Source organism: Adiantum capillus-veneris, chromosome 16 (genome assembly GCF_014529385.1).
Source record: "Adiantum capillus-veneris isolate H3 chromosome 16, ASM1452938v2, whole genome shotgun sequence".
Taxonomy (NCBI): domain Eukaryota; kingdom Viridiplantae; phylum Streptophyta; class Polypodiopsida; order Polypodiales; family Pteridaceae; genus Adiantum; species Adiantum capillus-veneris.
Window position 1 is genome coordinate 138,660,962 of NC_140946.1, and position 16,807 is coordinate 138,677,768.

A 16,807-nucleotide genomic window follows, 5' to 3' on the forward strand; every position below is an offset into this window, starting at 1 on the left:
GAAAACCCAATTCAGCAAGAGACTATCGTTTCACGGGTAGCTGAAAAGACTCCCAATGCACAAAAGCCTGAAAATACACACAAGGATGACCGCATAGTATTGAACACAACCGATCAGGAGATAGAGAGTTTTCATCCAGACATACAGAGGTCTTATGGTATGAGGATTACAATGAATTTTGGAAACAAGTGAGAGAGGCAAACTTTGCAAACGAGCTAAGTTGCCAAGCTAATCAGACAAATTGGGAAAAGGACATCAGGAATCCTCCCATAGTGGAATTTGAGGCAGGATCTCAAGTGGACATGGATCTGCAATCTTACTGGGGAGATGGGGGCTCTGTTAGAACAATGGAGAGCAAACCTCATTCACTGAATACCTTACCTTCATACTTAGGAGAGTATGAAGCAGAATCCGAGACTAGAGCACTTCCCTCACGAAGAATCTCATCAGGAAAAGTCATGGACTCGCAAGGATTGATAGAGATCTTGTCAACACCAGTGACATGCACTATCACTCTAGCTGAGCTTTTGAGGCTAAGACCACATATGTGGACCACTGTAGGAAAATGCTTGGAGAAATTCGGGATAAAAGACCCAACATCGAGACTGAAAGAGGGTATACAAGAGCTGAGTAAACCACAAAAGAACGCTAAGCCTGTACCCTTAAACAAGGTCGGAGAGTATTGCGAAGGTGAAGAGGGGAATACAACCTTACCAGTTGAATTCCAAGGAGTAAACACGATGGCAATACTAGACAGCGGAGCTAGGGTAGCCATTGCTACAAAAGAAATCTGGAAAAAATGGGGGAAACCAGCAATAAGGAAGACTAGGTTGAAACTCCAATTAGCAGATGGACACATGGAGAAACCTATGGGGTTATTAGAGAAAGTCGTAGTGACTTCTTGCGGCATTGAATACGAACATACTTTTGCTATTGTCGATTTTGGTAAGGAGAATAACTATGATATCATATTGGGAAGACCATTCATGAGACAGTTGAAAATGGTCCAGGATTGGGGCTACGATCACCTATACCTGAGAAATATGGAAACCACTACACGTGTGAACCTGAAAGACCATAGCTACAAAGATGTGAACCGAACACCGGTAGAGGAGTTTGATTCAGCTACTTTGGCGGGATCCGAATTTCCAGCTTGGTTAGGTAAGCCCAAGGAGTTATGGATGTGTGGAGCTTCGAAATGTGGAAGTCTGAAACGAGAAGAATGTGTTTTAGAAAGGGCTATCGAAGACGAAACTTATATAGGAGAACCCTTTCCAGAGGACACGCTTGAACCATTAGAATGGACACACATTCTAGCAACCCTAGATGTTTGTGCAATTCCGGATGGTCCCACAACGAAATTTTGCGACAAGGACGGGTACGACGTGGTTCCGTATTTCATGTTGAGAACTGTACTCGAAAAAGAAACTGAAAAGAACGATACACTGGAAAAGGAAGATGAAGAGGAGGTGTTTCACGACATTCCCGATCATCCTGAGTGGGGAAATGAAGCAGACAACGAGTCAACGGACAATTCAAGCGGAAACGAAGAAACTATAACGGATGTCCGATTTTATGATTTTCCGAACCAAACTAAACAACGCCAGAAACGCTATAGAGCAAAGAGAAAAACAAAGGGGGTTAGAACCAATCCGATGCCTAGAATAAGAGGAAAAAATCAATTCCTAATGCTAGTAAAGGCGGAAGATTGTGTTAAGGACAAGATTTCTGGAAGAATGAGAGGCAATGATCAAAAGAGCTTACGAAAAGACAAAAGAGGCTCAAGAAATCAAGTTCAAAGGAATGGAACAAAAACAGAAACAGAAAAATCAGAAAAGAACAAGCGCAACAGAGAACACACGGAGTCCAAGTTAGAACGTAGAAACAAGTACAGAGAGCTCAAGAAAACTCTGAAAGAAGTTTGGATGACAGAATTTGAGAGTGGAGAGGACGAAAACGCCAAAATCAAGGAAAACATGGATGTTCCCTCTCACTATAGGAAATTCACAATAGAGGATAGGAAGGTGGTATTAACCCAACCTATTCGAGAGAGGAAGGAGAACGAATCTTATGACGGACCGGAGGATGCAAAAAAAGTTGATTTAGCAGCTCCAGGTGAGACACCTAGACCGGTGTACATAGCCACAGATTTGTCTCCAGGCGAGGAAGAGAGACTTTTGAGTCTTCTCAGAGAGTATAGGGATGTGTTTGCATGGTCTTATAAGGACTTAAAGGGAGTTGACCCATCGATATGCCAACACACAATCCCACTAAAACAAGACGCAAAGCCTAGCAGACAGAGACCATACACATATAATGATACGTTTGCTAAGCGAATCAAAGAAGAGATAGATAAGCTAATGGAAGCTGAATTCATATACGAGATTGAACACACCGATTGGGTATCTCCAATTGTGGTGGTACCCAAGAAGAACGGAAAACTCGAGTGTGTGTCAACTTAAAGAAAGTGAATGCTGCAACAATCAGGGACAATTATCCCTTGCCGATAACTGATCATGTTCTAGAGCGTGTATCAGGGAAAACAACATACTCTTTTCTTGATGGTTTTTCAGGATATAACCAGCTAGCCATAGCACTGGAAGATCAACATAAAACAGCTTTTGCAACGGAGTGGGGAATTTATGCTTATAGGGTTATGCCTTTTGGTCTAACCAATGCTCCCGCAACCTTCCAGAGGCTGATGACGCATGCTTTCAAAGAATACTTAAGGTTGTTTCTAGAAATATACATGGATGACTTATGTGTACATTCTCTTCTGAGAGATGAGCATCTAGAACACCTAAGAAAAGTATTTGAGAAATGTAGGACATATCGCATTTGTCTCAATCCTGAGAAATGTGTGTTTATGGTCCGACAGGGCAGAATTCTGGGACATATTGTCTCACAAAACGGAATATCCACGGATTTAGAGAAGATAAAAGTTATAGTGGATATGCCTAGACCAACCAATGCGAAACAAGTACAGAGCTTTATGGGACATTGCGGATATTATAGACGATTCATTTACATGTACGCTATAATAGGCCAACCACTTTACAGGCTAATAGTGAACTTTGAATGGACAGAGGAGTGTGAGGAATCGTTCAAGAAATTGAAAGAGGCACTCATTACTGCTCCAGTCTTGAAATCACCAGATTGGGAGAAGATATTCCATGTGCATATAGATGCTTCGGCATATGCAATAGGATGCATTCTGGCTCAGCCAGAAGAAGGAAACATGGATTTTCCTATCTGTTACGCCAGTCGACAGCTCAACAATGCAGAGAAGAATTACACCACAACAGAGCGAGAGGGATTAGGAATGATATATGCTGTGAAGAAATTTTGGCATTATCTTCTAGCCAACAAGTTTGTGTTTTTTACGGATCACCAAGCCTTGCTCTACCTAGTGAATAAACCATGCAATACCGGGAGAATAGTGAGATGGTTCATTATCTTACTGGAATTCGACTTCACGGTAGTAGTAAAGAAAGGAAAAACACATCTTAGAGCTGATCATCTTTCGCGATTGACGAATGGAGAAGACCCTATAGGAGTAGATGACGACATGCCAGACGCGTACTTGTTCAACATAGAAATGATACCGAAGTGGTCTCAAAATGTCGTTAACCTATTAACCTATGGAGGAGAGTTCGATAGAAGAGAATACAACCAGAAACATATTGCTATTCAGCAATCCAAGAATCTTCAATTGGTTGCAGGAAGGTTGTATCAATTGGGAAATGATCATGTTTTACGACTATGCATCAATCCTGAGGAATATAATATATATCTGCGCGAAGCACATGTTCAGGAATGTGCATTTCATTGTTCAAGAAGGAACACATATAGGAATTTGTTACAATTGGGAGTCTATTGGCCAGGAATGAAAGAAAGCGTACATGAATATGTCACTGTATGTATTGTATGTTCATCAAAACCGCCAGCAGAGTATTCGACATTATATCAGATAATGATCGCTCCAGAATGGAGTCAGTATATTGTTGAATATCTCACAAATAGAACTTTCCCAGAAGGAACGTCAAAAGCTCGTCAGAAATCTGTAGAGACAGAAGCTAGAGATTACGCTTTAATAGGAGATCAACTCTATAAGAGAGGTAAAGACAACCAGCTTAGGATTTGCGCATCAGAGTCTGAGTATGTGATAATCCTGGAGCAAGCTCATGGAGGAGTAGGTGGAGGCCATTTCTCAGGTGATAAGACAGCAAAACTTGTCTTAGCCGCAGGAATATGGTGGCCAACATTACATATGGACGCTGAGGAATACGTTAAACGGTGTGATGACTGTCAGCGGACCAAAGTACCACTTAAAAGAGATGATATGCCGCTTAGACCAATGATGGGGGCAAGAGCTTTTGCAAAATGGGGGATTGATTATGTCGGACCCATTTCACCTCCTGCATATAAGACTCATGCACAATACATCATTGTGGCTACAGACTATCTAACAAAGTGGGTCGAAGCAAAGGCAACTCAAAAAGCAGATGCCAGGACCACGGCACAATTTCTATATGAATACGTCTTTGTACGATATGGATTGCCAATAGAAATTGTGAGTGATCGAGGCACACATTTTATAAATGAAGTGATAAAGATCCTTCTAGATGAATTCATGGTAATCCATAGGAAATCAGCCCCGTATCATCCACAAGCAAACGGACAAGCTGAAGCAACAAACAAAACCATATGCACGGTCCTTACGAAGATTGTATCTGAGTCGAGAACTGACTGGGACCAGAAGTTGCATTCAACATTATGGGCATATAGGGTAGCATATAAAACATCAATAGGAACGACCCCATATAACATGGTTTTTGGGCTAAATGCTATCTTACCAATAGAATTCTTGATTTCAACCTTAAGGGTGGCTAAGGATCTAGAGTGGACAGGGCACGAGCTTTCTGATAGAATAGATGACCTGGAAAAGCTAGATGAGCTTCGCCTAAAAGCAGTAGCTTCTATCTACGCTCAAAAAAGGCGACAAAAAGAATTTTTTGATAAGCATGTGCGGACTAAAGAGTTTAAGGTTGGGGACTATGTCCTAGTTTACACTCTGAAACAGCATGCTAAGAAGCTTAAAAAGCGAGGGATGGGACCTCTGGTGATTAAAGATCTATCACCAAGTGGAGCCGTCAAGCTTGCTACATTAGACGGAGAAGAAATGCCCAATTGGATTAGTGGATGCAGAGTGAAAAAGTATCTTTTGCCGCTAACCCAAGACATGCTTCTCAAAATACATCAAGAAAAGCTGCGTGTCCAGAAAAAGAAAAAGATTGAGGAGGAAGCGCAAGCCGAGGCGAAGGAAAGAATGGAGAAAAGAAGACTACTGCGTCAGAAACAGCGCAATGAAGGAGCAATACGAATAAACGCAGTCAGTATAACAGAAATGGATAATGACAAAGAAGAACCCATCATTGAATGCAAAGTAGGAACCAACCAAATCAAAGCCAGAGCACTATTGGATTCAGGAGCTCAAGCTAACCTACTTTCACTCAGTTTGTATAGACAATTGACAAATGACACTAAACTACAAACTGCCAAGCAAGAGTTAAAGAGTTACTCTGAGAATTCAATCAAAACTGTCGGATGCACAGTTTTACATATACAGATTAACCATTATGTGTATCCTCATATGTTTTACGTGGTTGAAGACCAAGCTACACAACATCCATTATTGCTAGGACAACCATGGCAGAAGCAATACAATGCAATGATTGACTGGAGTTCTAAATCAGTGCTTATCAAATACGAAGGTGAAAGTCAATCAGTTAAGTTCACCAAAGGAGCAGAGCCAACTCCAAAGGAAGAATCCAAGAACAAAGGTAAACAACAACCAGAGAAAAAGAAGAAGCAATGGCAACCAAAAGTTTCTATACAACCGGATTACTCTTCGACGAGGAATTCTCAACAGTGGATAAGGAAGACAAGCAATAATATAACAGCTCAACCTTGGGAAAAAACGGAGTCAAAGTTGGTATGGAGACCAAAAAAGGTTGTGCCAGAGAACACAAAGGTGGAAAACAGAGTCTTCAATACCAGACAACAGAGTGATTCCAGACAATCAAGGACAGTGAAACAGATCTGGATTCCAAAGAAGTTCATGACGGCACAAAGCTATAGCAAGCAAATTTGGATCCCAAAGATTTGTAAACAGGAACTCCCTTCAGTACAATCAACGGAAACTCCTAGGTATTTCAAGGCGAGGAAATCAACACAAAGAACAAAGCAGGTTTGGGTCGCAAAGAGTTTGTGGCAAGCACAAGCGAAGCGGAAGCAGATTTGGATTGTGAAAAAGAACAACAAGGTAAAGAAGAATCCATCTACTGATTCTACTACCGAAGTATCACCAACCCAAAACCCGACCACCAATCCTTCAATCAAACAAAGAGCAGCTTTATTGGAAAGACTGTTGTATCATCGCTCTACAATTGCATTGGGAACTTATGACCAAAACAACTACAATGCTTCGCCCACAGACACTTCATAGTCGTCCGGGAGGACTCAGACTAGGAGGGGGGGAGGTATACAGGCATACAGGAGTTACAAAGCAGCTACAAGCGCCGAAAACAAAGAAAAACAAAAATTATATTACAAAGGTAGTGTCTTACATGATTTTGCAATTTTTATGTTTGATTGCGGATATTGATAATATTTATGCCCTTATATACCTTGTTTTGCAACAAGAAGAGATCAAATGATGAATTTGGGTCTCTAGACGTGTAAATATCACTAAATAAGAGTGTTTTTGGAGCTAAAAAGTGGTAATCCAAGTCCAGAAATCACAAATAAGTGTATATTCATATACACAGGGTTACTAGCTATTTATTCTGTATGTTTGGAATTTTTTGGCTTCAATTTGCCATTTTCCTTTATTTTTTATGATTTTCTTAATAAAAGTAAAAGAAAAATAAAAAAGCAGGTGAAATGAGATCGGAAAAAAGAAAAGAATAGACGGTGATGGTCCTAATGACAAGGGCAACCCATGGTAAAAATTGGGTACAATTCTAAAAAAGTTACGGAAAGCCCGAAATGACAGAATTTTGGCAAAGTAGACAGATTTCTCAGAAACAGGTCAAACGGAGTCCAAATTGAGAAATTTCAAATCCTAAAGTGCATTTCACGACGAGATAGGAGCACATGTCAAATTTGGTAACAAGTGATCCGGGAAGTCCGAAGTTAAGTATTTTTCACATCACTTTCAAGCTCATTTCCACTATTACCTTCTTGGAGAGAGCAAAGAGCACACAGGAGCATCCGACCTTCTACCGCCTTCTACGACTGCTACGAGAGCTCAGAGGACACCAGACATGAGAGGTAGACTCGTTGCCATAAGCTTTTGATGCTTATCGTTAACTTTTGTCGCGAAAACTGACCAAAACCAAGAAACAAGAGCAGACGGGGAATGGGGAGGAACGCTAGGTAGGGGCACAACCGCCTAACCAAACCTTGCAAGAACATAGAAGATGGGTTTCTAACACTCAAAGCTCGAGAAAGAACGACTTGAAAAACCCTAGGTCAACAGAGTCTGCAAGAGGCAAACAGAAAAAAAGTTGTCGAAACGACACAAAACTTCTCAGGAAGCTTAACAACATCGAGGGCAATGCAACCATGGAGTATCTCCGGGTTTGGATCACCAAAAGTAGGTCGGAACAACCGATTCGGCGGCGGACACACAAAGCGTCATTTTGGCATAACGGCTAAAATTGACGACCAAATGACATGAAACTTCACAAGCAGCTTCAAATATACATGGATGACTTATGATTGCAAGCAAAACCCAAAAGAAAGCTGATTCACTTACCGATGGTGAAAAAGACGCTTTCGGGCAACCAAATGGAGAAAGATGGAGAACGGGGAGCCAAAGTCAAGTTCAACCAAATAGGTGGCTTCACAACATATCCAATGAGCTGGAAATGCAACTCTCGAGAAGAAAAGTTGAAGAAATTCAACTCCAAGGCAAAAAGACGACTTCGGAGACTGAAATGCCTATAAGGGGGCTTTTTAGCTAAACTGATGACTTTTTAAGTTGAAAACTAGTTAGCAGGGCTTAGGGCACTAGCACAAAGCATTCTTTGCACAAAAAGACCAACATTTCAAGAAAAGACATCATACGCGTATGATGTCTCACAGCATGATTTTCACATCCATTTCAACATTTGAGTGCATAGCCTCATTCCACATGTTAATCACATCCTATGAACCAAGTATCATGAGAATTGGAGTTAGAAAACCCAAGGAAAACCAAAAAGACGCAAAGTAGGCCATAAAATTGATTTTTGGTCCTAATTTTGTCAAAATAACTCCAAACTCATTGAAACTTTGTAGGATTGTTGATTAACACATCTACAAGCTATCTGGAACCAAAAAGCACCATTTTGACACAAAAGACATTATATGCGTATGATGTCTATTTGCACTTACAGAGCCAAAATTGCTCATTTGTCATCATACATCCATTATATATATCTAATACCTGCTACATATGAAGTTTGGAACCATTTGGTCAAGTGGATCACCCCATTAGCCCAATTGAGAAAAAATCCTTCATCCAAAGCCTATTTTTGGCCCAAATCCAACATACTCAAGTCCAAACCAAGATTTGAGTAGAGACAGTCCTTCACTAGTATTCATAAATCCACTGAATAAGCCTATCTAAAGCCATATCCAAGCTTATGGAGGAATTTGGTCCAAAAATACACTAAAAGACATCATACGCGTATGATGTCTCACTATGTGATTTTGGCACCTCAGGGCTTCAACCACCAAACAGAAGTGATCTACATGCCATATGAAGGTGAACCACCAAGTTTTATCCAATTTGGATCATAAAATCCATTTCCCTTTCAAAATTTTGCCAAGAGCCTGAACTGGACTAAACTGGCCAAAACTTGACCAAATGGGATCCAAACTCAAATCCAAGCATATGATACTCATGTATACACTATCAGCTACAAGCACAACCAATATGAAGTCATTTTGACACAAAAGACATCATACGCGTATGATGTCTCCAACATGATTCTAAGCCCAGTTTGCATATTTTTTCACCTACCCTGCATCCTTAGGCCCTGAATAGCTCATGTTTCAATTTTCAAGTCATTTGAATAGTTAAAAGCTTCATTTCGGCTTTCAGTACTAAAAAGACGCTAACTTCTGAAATTGGAGTTACAGGATCCATGGATTCCGCCAAGTTATCGGCAACGAAGAGAAAAAGACCGACAATCAAAGATGCTCTTGCAGAAGCGGAACCCTTTGACATTCCAGCAGAAACCCTCAAGCCAACCAAAACTTGGGTGGAGGAAGCAGTACTGGAACAAGAGGGAATAAAGATCTACCAGGGGACTTTCAGAGATCCTCAAGGGCAAGCGGTGGATATACCGATGATCCCACAAGAATTGGTGGATTATAGCAGGTCAGAGAACATCAGCAGGTACCTGGAAAGGGCAGACTTGCACAGATTCTTCACCTCGAGACCATCAGGTGTAGATACAAGAAGAGTGTATGAGTTGGCAACCTCCATTCAGAAGGATGGGAAAGCCACATTGACAGCAATAGATGGAGAGAAAGTAGAGGTACAGATCACTCCACAGCTCATTGCAGATGCATTGAAGCTAAACAACAAAGGGAGCTCTGTCAGGGAAAGAAGGGAGGCTATAGAGGTTTATGGGTCCAAGAAACAGAATGCAACTTATGGAGATATGGCAACCAAAGAGCGGCAACCCTTTGCCGACTGTACAACCAATTTCTCCATATTTGCAGTAAAAGACCGCAAAAGTATACGACACCGCCCCATGCCATTGCAACTACCATCACATGGGCATTGAAGAGCAATATGCCAAAAGAGGTGAATTACGCTCAACACATCCACGAGCAAGTAATTGCCATGCACAACGAGAAGCCAAAGTATATAGGAGGAGCTGAAGTTCTGACAAGAATAGCTTATGAAGCTATTGGAGCCAGAGATCAATGGCCAAAGGTTCCCTCCCAGAATGAGTGGCTTAGAGAAGCGATGAGGAGGAAGAACAGCCTGAAGTATCCAAGAGGGCGTCCACAAGAGCACGCAGGAAACTAGAAATAGTTTCAGAACCTGAAGAGAATGTGGATAAGCCGATTATGAAGAAAGCAAAGAAGAAGGTTGCTCCCAAGCAAACCAAAAGTCAGAAAGCGGCACGAATGGAAAGACTAGTGGAGCAGTTTAGAGCGGAAAGAGCTCTAAAGGGGGACTTTGAAGAAAAGTGGGTGCCAGACCCCACTAAAGTCGGAACTAGCTCAGCCAGGCCACATGTTGATCAATATGATCAATATATTAGAGCTTATGAGGAGTCAGAGGCAATACTGGAGCAGCAACCTGTCGATCCATACACTGAAGAGGAAGTACAGCTTTTAAAAGCTGAGCTGCAAAAGGACGACAAGGGGAAGAAGAAAGTAAATGAGTCTACTGAACCTCAAGAGAAAGACGGGCAAGCAAACAAAGGGAAAGCCAAGATGACTGAGGACAATCAGCCCTCCTTTACTGATGTACCCAGCCCGAAGAAGACGGAAATCATTGTGGAAGAGACCACAGTAGAGATGGACACGGCTGGTATGGAAAAGCCGGAGGTCGGGACCAAGGAAAAGGAGATAGATCCAATTCAACAAAAGAAAAACGATTATGAGGATCTGGTAGCGATAGGGTACACTGAAGAAGAGGCCCTTGAGGCGGTTTATGGGATCACCCTACAAAAACGAGATGATCGGAGAGGGACAGAGGAAAATACAAAGAGTACAAAAGAAAGTGATGAAAAACTGGACGAGCAGAACGTACTAGAAGAGCCGAAGCCAGTGGAGGTGGTGGCCAAAAAAGCTTTAGAGTTGACAGATGAAGATGAAAAAGACATGCACATGGTGCATGAACTGATCAACAAGATCAAAGAAAGATCCAAGGCAAAGGAAGTGGAGATTGAGACAGCCAAACAAAGGGAAGCCGAGTTGTAGAGGAAATTAGAGGATGCTCTGACTGAATCTGAAAGTCATAAAGCATCACTCTACGATGCGGAAAACGAGAGAGATGGCTTGATACTCCAGCTAGCTGAGGCCTCAAGAGAAGTAACAAGTGCACAGGAAGCAAGGGAGCAGATGGAAGACGACTTGGACGCGGCTAAAGATGAGCTCATTGAGCTAAGGGAAAGAGTCGAGCTCCAAGAAAGAACAATCACTAGACTCAGGACTACCCCTAGAGCTAGCAGAGCAGGAACCGAACAAGAGGGAGCTCTTGTACCAGCTCTGAAAGACCAGGTCCGAAGCTTACAAAGAGAGCTAAGATTAGAGCAAGTGCAAAGGTTGCACATTGCGGAGGGATCAGTGGCAGCAGAGGAGAGGTTCACTTTAGAAAATCAAACACTAAGAACAGAGAATGAGACCCTCCGCAAACAGCTCCAAGATCTACAAGAGCAACAAAGAAGAGAGACAGAGACACCACAAGAAGAATAAGGTGGAGCAGCCATAGAACTACCAGAAACTGGAGAGGCAACCACAATTGAAGATCCAGCCCCAGTTCACGAGGTGACCTCAACTTCAGGAATCTCTGAAGAAGAAGAACAAAGGCTCCATGACCAAATAGAAAAGTCGGCAGAGGAGAGTGCCAAGGCAAAAATGGAATGGGAGAGGAGACTCCTAATCTCCATTAGACTTCAGGGATTAGACACAAAAGTGCTCCATGAAGAGTGGATGCAACCCAGCCTGCCTTTCCCTTTGATGAAGTTTGAAGTGATAAAAACGAAAAAGAGAATAGAGGAGGAGCAGTATGTCGCTCTTTACGAAGGCGACATCACAAAAGAGGAACAATCAAAGAAGATTGTAGATTCGCAGCCTAGATGGAGGAAAGGTTGGCTGAACAAATACCCAGCCTACCTCATCTACTTGGTAGAGGCACCAAAGGAGATTCGGGAGGATGCAACCTTCTGCCCGGTGCCAAGAGTCAGAAGCTGGAAAGAGCATGGCAGGATTGCAGAAAAGAAGCCAAATTGGCTTAATTACCCAAGGATGCCAGGACCAAAGGCAGGAGAGAGAATAGGTAAAGCCTACATGGTGAAAACCCTAACGGGCACCATCAAGCTCTTTACTGGCTCTCCTGACCTTTCGTGTCAGATGCTCAAGAAAATTTGCAGGACTCTCTTAGCTTGCATTGAAGTGTTCGCGCCAGATAAAGCCACGACCTCGAGTCTACTATCGACGGCCGACACAGTACTGATATGATGTATGACCTTTCATTGCAGCCTTCTCCAAAAGTGTTGCACCTCCTATACCAGAGGATTATGTTTTTGCCTAGCTTCCACATGCAAACATTCGAAGAAGCTTTCTACACCGGCTTTTTCACCCACGAAAGCAAAATATTCGGCCCAACCTTGACCATCGGCAACCTGCGATACGAATCACATTTGCAGATGCTCAAGACGACAGGACTTTATTGACCAAGCATAAAGGTCATGTCAGGGACGACATGAACGCGGAGGGGGGGAGTGTTGAGCCAACAGAGGATCACACCCACATTTTTGCTCACACTCATCATTTTTGTAACCATTGATTGTAATAAATGTCTTTCCGACATTGATTTTGAATTGAGCCATTCATTAAGTAACGGGACTCAATTGAGTGTCCAGCTTGTAATCCCGAAGTAATTTCACTTGCTGATGTAATTAGTTAGAGATGTTCTCACCTCCAAGGCTGAGGTATATAAGCCAAAGTTTTGTAACCTAAAGGGATTCAGATTATTAATCAAAGTGAGTTTTTGAGCGCCGTGACTGTGTCTGAGAGAGAGTGAGAGAGAGAGAGTCTTATCTACTTCCTACGCGAGCTACGGAGCCGCCATTGGAGAAGCGACACCGCCATTGTGTTAGCACACTTTTCTCCCACTAGGTTTTTCCCCCTAGACATCTGGTGTGAAAGAACACCTTATCTCTTAGGGTTTCATATAAGCTTTGTAGCTCTGAGTTTGTATATACTCTATTATTCTAATACAGAGAGATAGACTACAGAGATCTCGTACACAAGCTCTGTGTCTTCTCCTTCTCCATCTTCTTCCTACTCTGAGTTGCTATCTTCCTTCTGTTTCCTGTTTCATCATCTTCAACAATTTCAAAGGAAAGAATCTATTATAGCCCATCCTCTCTAGAGCTAAAGGATATTACCCAAGTGAATCCAGAAATCTGTTTAGAGCCAAATTCTCCTTCATTAGAAATCAAGCTTTGATGTCGAGAGCTACGCACTGATACCAAGAGTGCGCGCTATCGGCTTCTATGTGTGGTAAGTTCCTACGAGCTTCGGTGTGAGTTTTCTTCTAACTCGTGTGTCGGAATAGAGCGTGCAACATATCTATAGAACCACAACGAGTAGAGCTACACATTAGTACCATCGGGGTTAAGTTTCGGTCACCTGTATTTTTCGGCCTGTCTTCATACGCGTTTACCGCACGGAGTGATTATAGGTTGATTTTGCAGTTCAAGTCTTTAGGGTGTTGTTCTTACCTAGTGCATAGACTTCCCCTTGAGTTTGAGATCGATTCAATGATTCTAGATCCTGTTTCGTATAGCATTCGTTCGTAGTACGGATTTCAGTCACTTGCGTATTTTAGAACTTAGATTTGATTTCCTTAGTAGTGATTGTCATTAGAAGGTCGAGTAGGTGATTTGACACCCACCTAGTTGTTTCCATGCGCCTGCGGGTCAAGCTTCGTCCTCGTTTGACAAATTCTGTTGTTGGTTGAGTTCTCGCTATTTAGCTTCCGCTAGCGGCGTAACCGCCTTAACAAAAGACCATCAATGACGAAAATCCATGCATTGCATACAACAATGAGCAACTTGAAGTGGTAGATCACTTCAAGTACCTTGGCCTTGAGGTTCCATCCAATCATAAATGGAAAGATTGTGCAATGCGTCACTTGGAAGCCGGAAAGAGGGCTTAATATGCATTTGGGAACATGTGCAATGCTGGAGAGATCAAGTATTAGGCTCTCAAAAAGTACATCTTTGACACATTGGTGACACTGGTGCTTCTTTATGGAGTGGAGGTGTGGGGTGGAAGCATCGGGAAGTCTACTTGGAAAGAGTTTGAGAATGTCCAAAAGCGTTTTCTCACCAACTTTCTCCAAGTCAAGACACAAACACCCTACATGCTCTTACTTCTTGAGTCCGGATCGCTTCCCATTGAGGTCTTGGCCATGCAAAGGGTTGTGGAGTACATGCGTAAGACACAACGTGGCCCTTTGCATCGACTTCCTAGAATCGCATATGAAGCAAGTCAAAAGGTTCAAAAGACATGCAAGAGCAAAATATTAAGTTCGGGGTGGATGCTTGACATCAAGGAATGGTTTGGAAGATGGGATGCATGTCACTTGGTCAAGGACGCGTCAATCGAATCCCAAGTTAATGAGTCCTTCTTACAACACCAATGTATCACGACTTGGGAGAAATCCGGAGGTTCTCGCTTCAGCCATTACACCACACACGTTGTCCCAAACTACTAATCTCTCTTCTTCTCTGAACGAGGTAACCGAACCAATCCCTATATCCTTGAGCCCATCCCGTTGAGTGCGATCCGCACCATTGCCTCCATTCGTCTTAGCTCCCATTTTACGTTGTGAGACAGGACGTTGGGCACTGGCGAGGAGTGTCATCGACTTTGCACCTTATGCCCTCGTCAAGTGCTAGAGAGTGAGTACCACACACTACTTGAGTGCTCAACTTTTGACCACATTAGGTTCTCTTTTCCCCATATATTCAGCCATGAGCTCTCCCTACATACCTTCCTCTCCCAACCACGACGTGGACTCTATATTGCAATGCTCATATCAACCATTTTTGAACATCGAGAGTCACTTATGACCTTCACTCACACCACGTGACATGTTCATTTGGTCCCATAGGTCATATTTGACCTCCGAGGACGATAGAACTCTCTCTCTCTCTCTCTCTCTCTCTCTCTCTCTCTCTCTCTCTCTCTCTCTCTCCCCACCACCCCTCTATTTTATTGTCTTCCCTCTCTCCATGTGTGTGTGTGTTGCCCACGTACCACCTCTCTCTCTCTCTCTTGCCCGCCCTTGCCTTCCCTCCCTAGAGTGAGCTCCATCCCCCCCCCCCCCCCCCCCTCTCTCTCTCTCTCTCTCTCTCTCTCTCTATTCCCTTCCCTCCCATCCTAGATTGAGCTCCAGTCCCCGTTGCCTCTCTCTCTGTCTTTCTCTCTCTTGCTCTTTACCCTTGCCACCATGCCCTTCCACTAGTAATTTTGATAGGGTTTTTTTTAATTAAAAAAATCTCCTCTCCACTAGCTCTCTTTCCCTCTGGTTTGTTTTAAAAGAAAACAGACACTCTCCGTCTCTCCCTCTAAAAATTTTTGCTGCCCCCTTTTCTCTCTCCCGTTGGCCCCTCCCTTTCCTCTCTCTCTCTCTCTCTCTCTCTCTCTCACACACACACACACACACACACACACACACACACACAGGCATACACACCCTATTGATCTCTCTCTCTCTCTCTCTCTCTGTCTCTCTCTCTCCCTCCCTCCCTCCGCACGCCGTCTCCACACCCCCCTCTCTCTCTCTCTCCCTCACCTCCTCACTCTTCCCTTCCCTCCCATCCCAGAGTGAGCTCCACCCCTCATCTCTCTCTCTCTCTCTCTCTCTCTCTCTCTCTCTCTACCTTTGCAACCATGCCCTTTCCTTCCCTCCCATCCCACAAAGAGAGAGAGGGGGGGGGGGGGGGGGGGGGGGGGGGGGGGGAGGAGTTATCCATTGAAAATTTTAAAAAAAAGCACTAGCAGTATCGTTAGTGCCTGTCCTTTTTTGTAAAAGAGGGAGAGCAGGGGAGAGAAGAGAGAGCGATAGCGGGGGGTAGGGAGAAGGGGAGTGGGATTGCGACCCTCTCTGCTTCTTGTCACACTGCCACTTGAGTCCCTTCAATCCCAAAGAGAAATGAAATGAAGTGGAATAAAAATGTTATATTAATTGCTTTCAAAAGACCAAAATGACCCATGAGACCAAACTTATACAATATTGGTGGATCTAATACAATGTCTAGGTACAAAATAAAATGAGAGAGAGAGAGAGAGAGGGAGGGAGGGAAGGGAAGGGTTGGTTTGGGGGGGGGGACAAATATTGTGAGAGGGGGAGAGTGAAAGGTGATGTTTTTTTTTCTAAGAGGAAAAGAAAGGGAGTGCAAGGAAGCTTAATTAAAAATTAAAAAAAAAAGTCCTCAAAGCAAAACCGATATCGCAAGTGCTTTGAGGACTTCTTTTTTCTTTTCTTTTTTTTGTATTTTAGCTTCCTTGCACTCCCTCTCTTTTCCTCTTTTTTTTAAAAAATTATCACACCTCTGTCCCTCTGACAATTTCCCACCCACCCCCCCCCTTTCTCGGCATGATATGAAGATGTGGTTTGGAAGATGGGATGCATTACACTTGTCACATAATGCATCAATAGACTTCCTAGTGAATGAAGCTGTTATACAACACCAATGTATTATGGCTCGGGAGAAATTCGGGGGGTCACGCTTCATGCATTACACCACCCATATTGTCCCCAACTACAAAACCATATTCTTGCCGAAAGAGGAAATTATACTCACCATTACATGCTTGAGATGATCCCGTTGTCAGCGATACACACTATCGCATCCATTTCAATTAGCTTCCACTCCCTTCAATGCAAGAAAGGACGTTGGGACAATGTAGAAGAGTCGAATCCAGTCTGCACAAACTTTCCTCTCCCCCATAGTGTGGGCTCTCCATTGCGGCTCTCATCACCATAATTTTGGAG